Consider the following 16842-nt stretch of genomic DNA (forward strand, 5'->3'; position numbering starts at 1 on the left):
AATTTTGTAGGGGGCGCTATTGAGCCGATTTGCCATTCTGAACCAATACAATCATATTCCCTAACTACATTTCGGCCTTGTAATCTACTTGCCAAGTTTGCTTATGTTTCGAGCATTTTTAGCCTCTCAAAATTACCTTCGTTGTTAACGGCGAAGAATGCGTCGCCACGGCAACAGCTTTTCACGAAACAACAAGCTTTGAGTAACTTTTCATCACAAAGGTCTTTAGACTGTACCGACCAAATTTGAAGTTGATCTGATGAATTCCCTAGGAGGAGTTCGTTAAAGTGTAGCGCCTGGAAATGACAAAAACGACACTAGAAATACAGAAGAAATGCAAAGTAGCTGACTTCCGGTTGAGTTTAGAGCATAGCCCCAAGAGACTTTTATTGAAGTCCATATGTGATACATGTTCCTACCACATTTCATACATCTAGGTCAAACGTACTGCGAGGGCTGCTTCGTTGAAATTTTGTAGGGGGCGCTATTAAGCAGATTTGCCACTCTGAACCAATAAAATCATATTCCATAACTACATTTCGGCCTTGTAATCTACTTGCCAAGTTTGCTTATGTTTCGAGCATTTTTAGCCTCTCAAAATGACCTTCGTTGTTCACGGCGAAGACCACATCGCCACGGCAACGGCGTTCGACGAAACATCAAAAGCTTCATGATCTGGCATTATGAACTTCTTGTATTTGTGTGGAACAAATTTGATATTGATTTGATTTACCTACTAAGAGAAACAAGCCAAAGTATAAAGACTTTAACTTCCTGTTACCAGTAGGTGGCGCTATGACTATGATTCGAAATTGGCCTGCAGTTGTCTTCAGGCCTGGAGTCTAATCAAACACGTGAAATCTGGTAAAGATCTGATGATGTGGAGTCGAGATACATCAGTTTATTCGTTCATGGCGAAGGATCGAAATTCGCCGAGCCGCCACGTCGCCGTCCTTCAGTAACTTCTTACAATCTTCACAATGAAGCATTATCAAGGTCTTAAGGCTTGTTTGACAACATTTGAGAGGGATCTGATTAATCTGTGAGGAGCAGGATGTCAAAGTACGCAGCGTACAACTTCCGGTTGCCACTAGGTGGCGCTATCAGTTTGATTCAAAATTATCATATAGATGTGTTCCGGGTCAGGATGTTATGACATATGAAAGATTTGGAGCAGATTCGACAATGTACGGCCGAGTTACAACAACTTCCTGTTTCGTGGCGAATAGTGTTTCTTTGACGCCACGCCACGGCCACATAGTTCGATAACTTTTTGATCTTTGAGTAACTTTTCACTGCCAAGGTCTCAAGAGCAGACTAGCCGAATCTGAAGTCAATCGGGTCAAATCTCTGGGAGGAGTTCGTTAAAGTATGACGCCTTGAAACGGTCAAAAACCGTCATAAAAGTAAAAATGGCCGACTTCCTGTTTGGTTTAGAGAAAACTTCCAAGAGGATTTTTGGTGCGTCTCATCACGTTCCACATACCTACTAACTTTCATACAGCTGGGTGAAACCTGATGTTGGGGCTACTCAATAGGGGGCGCTAGCGAGCCAATATTTCATACCGCAGCTGGGCACCCCAATCAGACTGCAATTTTCGCAAATTCTGGCTTGCGTGCCAAATTTCACAACATTCCCAATATCCCAAGCACCTCCTTTTTGCGACGAAACACATAAAATAATAAGAATAATTAAAGCTGCGAGCAGCGATGGGCGGGCCCTCGCAATATGCACGTCGGGGTGCATGCACGTCGGGGTGCCGGCGGGACTCCGGCCTGCGCGGCCGAGTACGTCCGCGACCGTCGGACGGCGCGAGGACTCTGGTTGATGCTGTCATTCAGTTCCGTGACCGTCAGACACTGCATGCAGGTTCAGAGCATGGCCCCAATATACTTTTATTTAAGTCCATATGTGATACATGTTCCTACCAAATTTCATACATTTAGGTGAAACGTACTGCGAGGGCTGCTTCGTTGAAATGTTGTAGGGGGCGCTATTGAGCCGATTTGCCACTCTGAACCAATAAAATCATATTATACAACTACATTTTGGGCTTTAAATGTGTATGCCAAGTTTGCTTATGTTTCGAGCATTTTTAGCCTCTCAAAATTACCTTCGTTGTTAACAGCGAAGACTGCATCGCCACGGCAACGGCGTTCGACGAAACATCAAAAGCTTCATGATCTGGCATTATGAACTATTTGTGTGGAACAAATTTGATATTGATTTGATTTACCTACTAAGAGAAACAAGCCAAAGTATCAAGACTTTAACTTCCTGTTACCAGTAGGTGGCGCTATGACTATGAGTCAAAATTGGCCTGCAGATGTCTTCAGGCCTGGAGTCTAATCAAACACGTGAAATCTGGTAAAGATCTGATGATGTGGAGTCGAGTTACATCAGTTTATTCGTTCATGGCGAAGGATCGAAATGCCGTCGCCACGGCAACAGCTTTTCACGAAACAACAAGCTTTGAGTAACTTTTCATCACAAAGGTCTTTAGACTGTACCGACCAAATTTGAGGTTGATCTGATTAATTCCCTAGGAGGAGTTCGTTAAAGTGCAGCGCCTGGAAATGACAAAAACGACACTAGAAATTCAGAAGAAATGCAAAGTAGCTGACTTCCGGTTGGGTTTAGAGCATAGCCCCAAGAGAATTTTATTGAAGTCCATATGTGATACATGTTCCTACCACATTTCATACATCTAGGTCAAACGTACTGCGAGGGCTGCTTCGTTGAAATTTTGTAGGGGGCGCTATTGAGCCGATTTGCCACTCTGAACCAATAAAATCATATTCCATAACTACATTTCGGCCTTGTAATCTACTTGCCAAGTTTGCTTATGTTTCGAGCATTTTTAGCCTCTCAAAATGACCTTCGTTGTTAACGGCGAAGACTGCATCGCCACGGCAACGGCGTTCGACGTAACATCAAAAGCTTCGTGATCTGGCATTATGAACTTCTTGTATGTGTGTGGAAGAAATTTGATATTGATTTGATTTACCTACTAAGAGAAACAAGCCAAAGTATAAAGACTTTAACTTCCTGTTAGCAGTAGGTGGCGCTATGACTATGATTCAAAATTGGCATGCAGATGTCTTCAGGCCTGGAGTCTAATCAAACACGTGAAATCTGGTAAAGATCTGATGATGTGGAGTCGAGTTACATCAGTTTATTCGTTCATGGCGAAGGATCGAAATTCGCCGAGCCGCCACGTCGCCGCCCTTCAGTAACTTCTTACAATCTTCACAATGAAGCATTATCAAGGTCTTAAGGCTTGTTTGACAACATTTGAGAGGGATCTGATTAATCTGTGAGGAGCAGGATGTCAAAGTACGCAGCGTACAACTTCCGGTTGCCACTAGGTGGCGCTATCACTATGATTCTAAATTATCATATAGATGTGTTCCGGGTCAGGATCTTATGACATATGAGAGATTTGGAGCAGATTCGACAATGTACGGCCAAGTTACAACAACTTCCTGTTTCGTGGCGAATGGTGTTTCTTTGACGCCACGCCACGGCCACATAGTTCGATAACTTTTTGATCTTTGAGTAACTTTTCACTGTCAAGGTCTCAAGAGCAGACTCGCCGAATCTGAAGTCAATCGGGTCAAATCTCTGGGAGGAGTTCGTTAAAGTATGACGCCTTGAAACGGTCAAAAAACGTCATAAAAGCAAAAATGGCCGACTTCCTGTTTGGTTTAGAGAAAACGGCCAAGAGTATTTTTGGTGCGTCTCATCACGTTCCACATAACTACCAACTTTCATACAGCTGGGTGAATCCTGATGTCGGGGCTACTCAATAGGGGGCGCTAGCGAGCCAATATTTCATACTGCAGCTGGACACCCCAATCAGACTGCAATTTTCGCAAATTCTGGCTTGCGTGCCAAATTTCACAACATTCCCAATATCCCAAGCACCTCCTTTTTGCCATGAAAGCGGAAGAAGAATAAGAATAAACATTCGAAATTCAATAGGTCCTCCGCTCCGACTACGTCGGTGCTCGGGCCCTAATAATAATAAACATTCGAAATTCAATAGGTCCTCCGCTCCGACTACGTCGGTGCTCGGGCCCTAATTAAAGCTGCGAGCAGCGATGGGCGGGCCCTCGCTATATGCACGTCGGGGTGCATGCACGTCGGGGTGCCGGCGGGACTCCGGCCTGCGTGGCCGAGAACGTCCGCGACCGTCGGACGGCGCGAGGACTCTGGTTGATGCTGTCATTCAGTTCCGTGACCGTCAGACACTGCATGCAGGTTCAGAGCATGGCCCCAATATACTTTTATTTAAGTCCATATGTGATACATGTTCCTACCAAATTTCATACATCTAGGTGAAACGTACTGCGAGGGCTGCTTCGTTGAAATTTTGTAGGGGGCGCTATTGAGCCGATTTGCCACTCTGAACCAATAAAATCATATTATACAACTACATTTTGGGCTTTAAATGTGTATGCCAAGTTTGCTTATGTTTCGAGCATTTTTAGCCTCTCAAAATGACCTTCGTTGTTAACGGCGAAGACTGCATCGCCACGGCAACGGCGTTCGACGAAACATCAAAAGCTTCATGATCTGGCATTATGAACTATTTGTGTGGAACAAATTTGATATTGATTTGATTTACCTACTAAGAGAAACAAGCCATAGTATCAAGACTTTAACTTCCTGTTACCAGTAGGTGGCGCTATGACTATGATTCAAAATTGGCCTGCATATGTCTTCAGGCCTGGAGTCTAATCAAACACGTGAAATCTGGTAAAGATCTGATGATGTGGAGTCGAGTTACATCAGTTTATTCGTTTATGGCGAAGGATCGAAATTCCGTCGCCACGGCAACAGCTTTTCACGAAACAACAACCTTTGAGTAACTTTTCATCACAAAGGTCTTTAGACTGTACCGACCACATTTGAAGTTGATCTGATTAATTCCCTAGGAGGAGTTCGTTAAAGTGCAGCGGCTGGAAATGACAAAAACGACACTAGAAATTCAGAAGAAATGCAAAGTAGGTGACTTCCGGTTGGGTTTAGAGCATAGCCCCAAGAGACTTTTATTGAAGTCCATATGCGATACATGTTCCTACCACATTTCATACATCTAGGTCAAACGTACTGCGAGGGCTGCTTCGTCGAAATTTTGTAGGGGGCGCTATTGAGCCGATTTGCCACTCTGAACCAATAAAATCAGATTCTGTAACTACATTTCGGCCTTGTAATCTACTTGCCAAGTTTGCTTATGTTTCGAGCATTTTTAGCCTCTCAAAATGACCTTCGTTGTTCACGGCGAAGACTGCATCGCCACGGCAACGGCGTTCGACGAAACATCAAAAGCTTCATGATCTGGCATTATGAACTTCTTGTATTTGTGTGGAACAAATTTGATATTGATTTGATTTACCTACTAAGAGAAACAAGCCAAAGTATAAAGACTTTAACTTCCTGTTACCAGTAGGTGGCGCTATGACTATGATTCGAAATTGGCCTGCAGATGTCTTCAGGCCAGGAGTCTAATCAAGCATGTGAAATCTGGTAAAGATCTGATGATGTGGAGTCGAGATACATCAGTTTATTCGTTCATGGCGAAGGATCGAAATTCGCCGAGCCGCCACGTCGCCGCCCTTCAGTAACTTCTTACAATTTTCACAATGAAGCATTATCAAGGTCTTAAGGCTTGTATGACAACATTTGAGAGGGATCTGATTAATCTGTTAGGAGCAGGATGTCAAAGTACGCAGCGTACAACTTCCGGTTGCCACTAGGTGGCGCTATCAGTTTGATTCAAAATTATCATAGAGATGTGTTCCGGGTCAGGATGTTATGACATATGAGAGACTTTGAGCAGATTCGACAATGTACGGCCGAGTTACAACAACTTCCTGTTTCGTGGCGAATGGTGTTTCTTTGACGCCACGCCACGGCCACATAGTTCGATAACTTTTTGATCTTTGAGTAACTTTTCACTGTCAAGGTCTCAAGAGCAGACTCGCCGAATCTGAAGTCAATCGGGTCAAATCTCTGGGAGGAGTTCGTTAAAGTATGACGCCTTGAAACGGTCAAAAAACGTCATAAAAGCAAAAATGGCCGACTTCCTGTTTGGTTTAGAGAAAACGGCCAAGAGGATTTTTGGTGCGTCTCATCACGTTCCACATAACTACCAACTTTCATACAGCTGGGTGAATCCTGATGTCGGGGCTACTCAATAGGGGGCGCTAGCGAGCCAATATTTCATACTGCAGCTGGACACCCCAATCAGACTGCAATTTTCGCAAATTCTGGCTTGCGTGCCAAATTTCACAACATTCCCAATATCCCAAGCACCTCCTTTTTGCGACGAAACACATAAAATAATAAGAATAATAATAATAAACATTCGAAATTCAATAGGTCCTCCGCTCCGACTACGTCGGTGCTCGGGCCCTAATAATAATAATTAAAGCTGCGAGCAGCGATGGGCGGGCCCTCGCAATATGCACGTCGGGGTGCATGCACGTCGGGGTGCATGCACGTCGGGGTGCCGGCGGGACTCCGGCCTGCGCGGCCGAGAATGTCTGCTGAAAGTACTTTGGAGGAGGAAGATCAGAGATGCTGTCGATTCATTCTGGCTGGGGAGGGAGACGCCACAATGACACCATTTTCATGAGGTTGCGCACAGGAAAGGAGCCTGGCCAGAGACCCGTGGATTCCAGCTCTGTCTTCATCCAGATCCTCTGCTGCTGTGAACAGGTCCACTGGCTGACTTCATGCTCGTAGCCAGGGAGCTGTGGAGGAGGACGGGTGGGGACAGCTAACGTCCTGGGTGATGGCTCACCTAGTCAGACAAGAATAAACGGAGCAAATTAGTACGATTCTGGTTGCGTCTTGATTTAATCTTTTGACATGAAAAACCTTCTAATACTAACTTTGATCTCTCTGTGCTGGTGACAGTTGAGCGGGCTCTGCAGACGTCTCAGGAGAAATCAGGGGGGCCTGGAGAAAACCTCTTTCTGTTCCCACATTTTTTTAACAGTGATGAAGAAGGTCTACACATCTTGTACTTCAGTAAACAAATATGTATTAATACGACCACATGGTGTAAATACTCTTTAAGTAAAATTCCTGCATTCAAATCTTACTTACTCACAGTGGTGTATAAAGTACTCAAAAGCTATACTTGAGTAAAAGTAAAGATACCTTACTGGAAAACTACTCCAGTAAAAGTAAAAAGTCACCTATTAGAATACTACTTGAGTAAAAGTCTTAAAGTATCTGATATTTATTGTACTTAAGTACAAAAGTACTTAAGTATCAAAAGTAATTTTCTGATATTAAATGTACATCATAACCTGTTCATTGGAAGTAAAAGTACAAGTAAATGCTGTTAATAAAAAAACAAAGGGTCAGAATTGTGAGAATTATGAAGTGTATTCTTTTAAGCGCTGTGGCACCATGACCAAGGACATGAGCTGTGTTGAACATAATTGGGTTGGCTGTGATCCATTCAGGAGCAACAATGTTCAACATAATATATTGTACATCAGTATACTTTTGCATCTACTATGAACTTATCATCATAATTCTCCGAAAAGCAATATGACACTATGAAGGAGTTGTAACAGTGCGTTTATAAGTCTGCTCATTAGACTAGAGGATGTAGAGGACCAATGCATAATATTATGTTCAGCAAAACATATCCACTTGATGCATCAGGTCAGTGTTTAGAGAAAGGACACCTGCCTGAGTTTTGATGAACACTACATGAAGTATATTTTTAAGATGCAAATACAGGTCAAATAACACACACCAGGGACTGTGACAGTCGCCTCTGTTGCTGGACGACCCGCTCCTTCTGGCAGCAGACACGTGAGCTCCTGAGAAACAGGCACTGGTCTCCTTACAGTTACAGCGGCGGCTGTAAGGAGAGAAGGATCACAAAACATAATCAATGGTTTATAACAGATATGAGCACAGTGAATATGACAGATGTGTTTAAATGTTGGATGTATTTACCATCTACTTGTGAAACCTTCAGATGAGTTGGTGCAGCCAGTGTAGATCAGAGATGCTGTGGATTCATTCTGGCTGGGGAGGGAGACGCCACAATGACACCATCTTCATGAGGTTGCGCACAGGAAAGGAGCCTGGCCAGAGACCCATGGATTCCAGCTCTGTCTTCATCCAGATCCTCTGCTGCTGTGAACAGGTCCACTGGCTGACTTCATGCTCGTAGCCAGGGAAATCAGGGGGGCCTCTGACACTATCGAGAATATTATACATGTAATCATTATTATTGACAGTAGGATGAAGCAAGGATGTAACATGACAGCTACACTGTAGTCTGTGAAACTCAGCAAGCTGGACACTGGAGTGCTGCAGTTTTGATGAATACTACATGAAGTATATTTTTAAGATGCAAATACAGGTCAAATAACACACACCAGGGACTGTGACAGTCGCCTCTGTTGCTGTGTCGCTACGTCACCTATCTCAGCCGTATCCAATGACAGACTGTTTCTCACATTAATATATAAAGAATATACTTCATTCATACACGTGTGTATTAATACCACCACATGGTGTAAATACTCTTTAAGTACAATTCCTGCATTCAAATCTTACTTACTCAAAGTCTGACTTAAGTAAAAGTACAAAAAAGCATGTGTTCATCACTTTAATGACGTTATATAGTGCTGGTAGTTTCATCTGAAATAACACATAATTTATTAGTTGAGTATATGTTGTCTGATATCCTTAATCTGCCAAGTAACTAATGCTGTCAAACACACGTGGAGCAGTTAATGTACATAACTATGAACTACATGCATTAATGACGATACGTGACGTGATACAACGGATACTGCGTGTTTATTTCACGGTAACGTGATTCACATGAAGCACTGTGTCCGGTCACAGCTGCTTGTTCTTTAGTTCCCCACTGAGGGACTAATAAAGGATTATCTTATCTTATCTTATCTTAAGTGTCCGTAAAGTAACGTCCAGAGTAACGTTATATCGCACGTTAACGGGCCGCTGGTCAGCCTTCATTATATTCAGCGACGTACAGCAGTAAACGTTAAATCATATTTAAATGCACGCTCGTGTTTACATGATTTCGGCCGCAAAAACACAACAAAGTCGGACATGAATGAACAATAAAACTGAAAGAACCGACGAACTTTATCTTCATAGCTTTCACGTGAATGTCAGACAGCACCCAGACTAATTATCATGACATTTTAATTCATTATTATTCATCTTAATGACTACTTACCGTCGTGTATGTAGCGTGCACACAGCCAAGACTTTCACAACATCCGGTCTTCTTCTTCTTCTTCTTTAAATTTGATTGGCGGGTCGCAACCAACTTGTATAGGTGCATACCGCCACCTACTGTACCGGAGTGTCCAGTTTCAGGGTAACCTTTTCTTCACTGTTTTCCAACTAAATCCTATGGTCTAATCCCGTTTCTTTAAGAAATCGCAACAGTGCTCTTCAGCACTCTCGCCATTCTCCGTCCACTACCAGAACAAACATCCGGTCTGTCTCCGGAGAAAGTCTTTCACCCGCAGAACGGCACCACAGCGCTGCTGGTGGCCAAATATATATTATATCCATACTGGTTGAACGCGGGGATATTTTCTTTTGCTGCAGATACTAATTGATGATAGATATTGTTAGAGGTATTGTAAACAGCGGTTAATACATCTGTCATATCTGTTATATATTAATGTGAAAAACGTTTCGTTCAAACGTCTGGATTTATTCAGGATTGTCAGCAACACTATTTGACCGATTACATTTGAACTTAGCATCTGTCATAATTTATTGTGTCATTTTCACTAAACAAAGATTGGCCATATGTCACAAAGATGTCTCCTTGTTATATACAGTGTATACTTGTGAGTTATAAGGCAAGGTGTTGCTGGTATAATGTGAATATAATATAACTGTTATTAAAGCACCAGATTGTGTTTGCAAAGTGATAGAAGTGTAACTGAAGATATGTGGCGTAACTGTTTCGTTTTGTTGTTGTACTTAATGTTTTGAGTGCATTTACTGTCAGTGTTTGTCATGTAATTAGCTGTCGAGATAATAGCCCAAAGTTGAGCTAAGTGGCTAACCTGGCTAGCAAGCCTGTATTATTTGTTTGAAACGAATAATAGCTTTGGCGCCATCATGTGGCGCCAAAGCTATATACTGTAAAATGACTTCACACCACGTTGTTCACTGAAGCGTCAAGCTTTTTAGAATTTGTAATCACTCAAATGTTTAGGTTCTCTATTATGCATACATATTGTGGCAGTAGTTGGCTGTTGTGTGAAGTACAACAGATACAGAAAGTTTGCCCCTTGACGATTTGTTTCCTAATTGTACAAGACAAGACCAAATACAATATGAAAGTGGCACATCAGCAAGTGAGTCAAGGTTGGAAAGCTCTTTATTGTCAAAAAAAGGGACAATGTTTAAAAAAGTATAAAAGTGTGTGTGTGTGCATGTTTTCAGATTGTAGGTGCCATTTCTGCTGCAGCTGTAGGTGGAGTCTGTGATTCAGGTGGAGTCTCAGGTGTCGGTGGAGTCTCTGCTTCCTGTGCTGAAACAGCTTCTAGCAAAGCCACCATCTCTTCATCATGGGTATCTGAGAAGCATAAGTAAACAGTGTCAAATATGTTTACTGCGTGTAGGATTAGTATCAAGTGTATATAACAGAAGTTTGTAATTATGGAATGACAATCATGAATAGCAGGTACGATAATTACCATCTAGAAAGTCCTTTAATTCAGCGGCTCTTAAAGCCGCTTTGTTCTGCTCATCCAGTTGATATTTAAGTTTTGTGCATTCCTGGGTTGCCTTTTCCAGCTCTCTGCGCAGGTATTGCACTTGTTTGTCATGTTTGGATTGCTCTTTTGCCCGATTGACCATGTGTGTAGTGACATCACTACATGTCTTCAGGCATGTACTGTACAGTTTATGTCTGGTGACTGAAGTATCTCCACAGCTATACTGTAAGGAAATAGAGCAAACACTGCAAAATGTAAGTAAATGACATCAATGTGATAGAAGGTATCGTTAATAATTATGTTCTAAGTAAGAATAGTTGAACTTACGGTAAGAAGTTGACAGGCCTGTATGAGTGCTTTGATTTCCGGGTCATCTGTTGTTTGGAATTTAGACGGGGATGAAAATGCCATTGCTGTGAAACACAAGAAAAGGTTTATTCAATATCAGAATCAGAACTGCTGCACAAACGAACAGATAACAGGACTATAATCCAGTGAGCGTAATGCAGCCTTTATTTTAGTGAAATGAGAGTTCACTCAAATAAAAAACCATGAAATTATTTATAATCCATCCAGTTAAATGTCAAAACGGAGAATAATAATTGATGTATACAGTCTTTATTTTAACTGTAAGTGAGGCGAATTCTCCTGCTGTAAGTTGGTGTTACTATCTAACAGAGAAGGCAGTTAATATCTAAAAGAGAAGAAGCTTACCAAGTAAAGTTGATTTCGTGGAGATGTTGGTCGAATAGCTGTCTGGGCTCATCTGTGCTGTGTGACAATTTGAGACATCTTTTATAGCTGGAACCACGCCCCCTTTACGTCACGTATCAGCAGGTCACTGGTATCAGTAGATTGGAAATCCATTGGTAAAGCTATTTGTCAGTGAACGAGGACAATGTGTTGCTGAAGCTATGCGTAATTGCAATCATGGTACATTCAGGCCTGGACAATACGAATTCAAATGAAGCGGTTGCTATGCAAACGACAGTAATTGTCTTGGAATCAGAATGGTGGTTTGGGGTCATAGTCCGTAGATCAGCAGATGATGTCAAACCGGTTTGGTCAAGCTACTGAGCAATGAGGATCATGTGTTCTTGCAGCTTGAGATGAGCCGGTTTCAGGAGATCTGACATATTGTCAAGCTGGACATCTGTAAATAAAACAAGTATTAAAAAACATATTGACTACATGAGACAGAACAGTTCAAGTCATGCTTCATGTGGGATAAGAATGTTTTTGGTGAAAAGCCTCTTTCTGTTCTCGGAGCCTGTTGTCTGGCTGTTTGATGATGCAGAAACAGCTGTTAAACATAAACAAAAAACATAGCATGTACACTGAATAGAACACACGATTAACCGTTCAGCAAACCGGCTGAACTGTAACTGATTTTAAATCTTCAGGTGGTATAAATGAAAGACATCAAATGTTTACTCTCAGCTCTGCACATGTGGCTTTGAAGGAGATACTCAGCATCCCTCTCTCCAGCGCTTCATCTTCATCCATCACTGAGATGCAAACAGATGAGAATTAGAACGTCATTAAATTAATATCTTCTTGCACTTCTTGTATAATGTAATAAACATTATTTTAACAGTGATGGAGAAAGTCTACACATCTTGTACTTCAGTAAACAAATATGTATTAATACCACCACATGGTGTAAATACTCTTTAAGTAAAATTCCTGCATTCAAATCTTACTTACTCAAAGTCTGACTTAAGTAAAAGTACAAAAAAGCATGTGTTCATCACTTTAATGACGTTATATACTGCTGGTAGTTTCATCTGAAATAACACAATTTATTAGTTGAGTATATGTTGTCTGATATCCTTAATCTGCCAAGTAACTAGTGTTTTAGAAGCAAAACCAAGTCTGAATGTTCTTTCTGGAATGCCTGCATTTTGTTGGCAACGCTCCTATGCGTAATTGCAATCATGGTACATTCAGGCCTGGACAATACGAATTCAAATGAAGCGGTTGCTATGCAAACGACAGTAATTGTCTTGGAATCAGAATGGTGGTTTGGGGTCATAGTCCGTAGATCAGCAGATGATGTCAAACCGGTTTGGTCAAGCTACTGAGCAATGAGGATCATGTGTTCTTGCAGCTTGAGATGAGCCGGTTTCAGGAGATCTGACATATTGTCAAGCTGGACATCTGTAAATAAAACAAGTATTAAAAAACATATTGACTACATGAGACAGAACGGTTCAAGTCATGCTTCATGTGGGATAAGAATGTTTTTGGTGAAAAGCCTCTTTCTGTTCTCGGAGCCTGTTGTCTGGCTGTTTGATGATGCAGAAACAGCTGTTAAACATAAACAAAAAACATAGCATGTACACTGAATAGAACACACGATTAACCGTTCAGCAAACCGGCTGAACTGTAACTGATTTTAAATCTTCAGGTGGTATAAATGAAAGACATCAAATGTTTACTCTCAGCTCTGCACATGTGGCTTTGAAGGAGATACTCAGCATCCCTCTCTCCAGCGCTTCATCTTCATCCATCACTGAGATGCAAACAGATGAGAATTAGAACGTCATTAAATTAATATCTTCTTGCACTTCTTGTATAATGTAATAAACATTATTTTAACAGTGATGGAGAAAGTCTACACATCTTGTACTTCAGTAAACAAATATGTATTAATACCACCACATGGTGTAAATACTCTTTAAGTAAAATTCCTGCATTCAAATCTTACTTACTCAAAGTCTGACTTAAGTAAAAGTACAAAAAAGCATGTGTTCATCACTTTAATGACGTTATATAGTGCTGGTAGTTTCATCTGAAATAACACATAATTTATTAGTTGAGTATATGTTGTCTGATATCCTTAATCTGCCAAGTAACTAATGCTGTCAAACACACGTGGAGCAGTTAATGTACATAACTATGAACTACATGCATTAATGACGATACGTGACGTGATACAACGGATACTGCGTGTTTATTTCACGGTAACGTGATTCACATGAAGCACTGTGTCCGGTCACAGCTGCTTGTTCTTTAGTTCCCCACTGAGGGACTAATAAAGGATTATCTTATCTTATCTTATCTTAAGTGTCCGTAAAGTAACGTCCAGAGTAACGTTATATCGCACGTTAACGGGCCGCTGGTCAGCCTTCATTATATTCAGCGACGTACAGCAGTAAACGTTAAATCATATTTAAATGCACGCTCGTGTTTACATGATTTCGGCCGCAAAAACACAACAAATTCGGACATGAATGAACCTACCTATGAACTACATGCATTAATGACGATACGTGACGTGATACAACAGATACGTGTGTGTTTATTTAACGTTAACGTGATTGCACCCGTATCATGAACAATACAACTGAAGAAACACGTAACGGAACGATGCTGACCTGACATGATGATCATAACATGATATTAATGGTATGGTAATAATATTTCGGTTTGCAATAATGGAATAAAGTTGTTACAAGTACCTCGTGTATTTCATGCGCATGCGTATTCCAGTTTTAACTGCCATTGTACTTCCTGTTTACGTCTGGGCAGGATGCATGAAGAGTCACGTGATATTTGTTTTCAGGCGTTGTATTCAGGACTGAGATAATTTCTCAAACAATGCTGAAACACCCTGAGATCGTGTTTGTGTTACAACTCCGTTTTGAAACCAAAACTTATTTCTGTGTATGTCGACTACAACTGCTCAAATCTGCGTGGGACAAACGTTTTGGTCAGACCTGTGACAAGAGTGTAGTAACGCCCCTTGTGGATATCGCCAAGAAGTCATTGGCAGAATAACGCTACGGTCATTGACGTCATTGATACGCCCACTTATTTTTTAGGATAAAATGCTTCACATGCTACGCAGGAATCGCTTTTTAGTTTCAACTAGAAGGCTCACTGTTCTGTTATCAGAAGACCACTGGATCACATCTTCAAGACCCGAAAGGACTCTACGAAGGTTGATCTCCAAACGACTTTCTTTCTCTGCCAAGGTAAGTTTCAGTTCTGTGGTGTTACGTAACTTTGCGTCCAGTCTGTAGCAGTGGCGCGTTATGTGTCGGCAGTTTCACGAGAACTTTGTTATGAAGTAACATTTGTACAACAGTCTGGTTAGCTAAGATGTTTTAATAGTGTAACGGACTTAGTGACATATAATGTTAACCTGTTATGTTAGGTGTTGTGGTGATTACGGAAAGTGTTCTACGATGTTTTCTAAGATTAGTTCTTGCATTTACAGAGGTCAGTGAAGGCCTCATGGCACACGTGCGCATGGCTCCTGGTGACTTTTTTTGCGTAGGCTACACATTAGCCTATGTACTTAAAAATAAAGCTCTCTCTCTGTCTCTGTGTCTGTCTCTCTGCACGGCCATTGATGTTATAATCATGGATGTATTAGAAATAAGCTTTCCTAGCATGTGGCATTTTGTAATGCTGAACAGCAACATCTTGTGATGTCATGACTTATCAATGAACTAATATACTTTCAGATGCCTCGTGGACGATCTTACCGCCGATCTCAGGCAGCCAAGAAGATTGCAGAGATGCGTCGTCCCTTGGAAATGAACCCTCAAAGACCCTCCGTTTCTTCTGGTATGTTGGCAACTGCTTTTCATAATTGCTGTTCTATGTGTAAGCTGTATTTTATTTTTACATGTCTGGAATGTGCACTGTTGTGTTTCAATGTATTATGTAGTATTGTGTTTATTTTGTTTTCCTTGTCTATTCAATAGTTGATGGAACGGGATTTCGCAATCCAGCGAAGAAATGGCCAACTTCCACCGTGACCGGGAAGCAACACAAGTTGGTCTTTATAGAGCACTCTCCAGACAAGAAGGTATATTTGCATTGACAAATCATCAAGAACGGTGTGGATTTCTGTATGATTATTTGTTTGTCATTCTAAAAATGCCATTTTGTGTTTAGTTTGTCCTTCTTGTAGGCGACTCACATCTGCGAGGCATTGCAGATGGTTTCGTGGAGATGCCAGCAGCATTTTCTTATGGTGTGATGTCTACGCCCGGGGCCGCCGCGAAGGACTTGCGGGCTGAGGTGCGGAATGCTGCGTTGGATCGTACACCTGATGTTGTCTGTGTTTTGGCCCCATCCAACAACCTCACTTCCAGTAGAACCGTCATCGAGGCTGGTGAAGAGTTCGCCCTGCTCCTTGGTAGTGTTTGCGAGAAATGGGATGAGGTAAGATATCTTTTCTACTAGAAATGATGTTTGTGTATAAGTTGTGATGTTATCGTGTTTGGATAAAATAACTTATGAACATCTGTTGTTTATTTTTAGGTGGTGGTGGTGGATTTTCCTCCAAGGCTCAACGTACCGGTGGATGTCCAGGAGCACTTGCGAAATCAGTACCGTATTAAGGCTGTATCTGCAGGTGTGTTTCATGAAATGTCACTTATGAATAGTTACATGTTTGCGAGTTGATATTTAGATTTTCTATGATTTATTTTGTTTGTTTGATTTGCATAAATCACGATTCATATATTCCATTACAATCATATTTTGTTAGTAAATGGAATCAATGTCCAAGGCCATGTCTTCCAAAAAGTCATAATGGTAGAAATATCAGAAAAGAGATCACATCTGTGCACTGCATAATTGTTTTGTCTACATCTTGTTTTCTGTCAAAAAAGACTGTTGAAAATCATTTAGGCCTTTTTGGTAACTCTGGCTTTTTCTTCTCATGTTAAGGTGTCCGGTACTGGTCTGTTGCTGAGCAGTTTCCTATGAACGACCTCCAGCTGTGGTACAAAGACAGCGTAAGTAAAATAGGTTGACATGTGCAGAAGTGTGATGTATTTTTGTTTATAGATTATAGCAATCAATTCATGGCAGATTTATATTGATTCGGAGGTTGTGTGTGTTAAGTCATTTCTCTGTTATTGCTTTGTAGGTGCATTTGAGTGACTCTGACGGGATGCCCATCTTGGCAAAGGCGTTCTTTTCGGCTGCACATGACCACCTGCTGAGGAAGGTGCTGGATCCTGTTTCTACCAAGAAGCCAGATGTTTCTCCAAAGACATCGCCTCCTGCTCGCAGGATCTCGCCGAAGGTGGTCGTGAAGGGAGAGGTCCGCCACGTGCC

The 16842-nt window shown here is 41.5% G+C and overlaps 1 protein-coding gene and 1 long non-coding RNA gene across 3 annotated transcripts in view; both read right to left on the reverse strand.

The window, feature by feature from the left end:
* cachd1 (cache domain containing 1) overlaps positions 1-16842 on the reverse strand; it is a 126936-nt gene that overhangs the window by 72748 nt on the left and 37346 nt on the right. The gene's annotated exons all lie outside the window — the stretch shown is intronic.
* Positions 10439-13499, reverse strand: LOC306776674. Of its 2 annotated transcripts, XR_013771926.1 has the most exons (5): positions 12193-13499; positions 11473-11911; positions 11086-11171; positions 10738-10981; positions 10439-10616 (listed from the first exon to the last, which is right to left on the reverse strand). It is a non-coding gene; the product is annotated as an uncharacterized lncRNA (long non-coding RNA). The 2 variants fall into 2 exon arrangements; XR_013771927.1 differs by having other exon boundaries at positions 11473-13499.

This window comes from Melanostigma gelatinosum, assembly GCF_949748355.1.
Source record: "Melanostigma gelatinosum genome assembly, chromosome: 4".
In the NCBI taxonomy this organism is placed as follows: Eukaryota; Metazoa; Chordata; class Actinopteri; order Perciformes; family Zoarcidae; genus Melanostigma; species Melanostigma gelatinosum.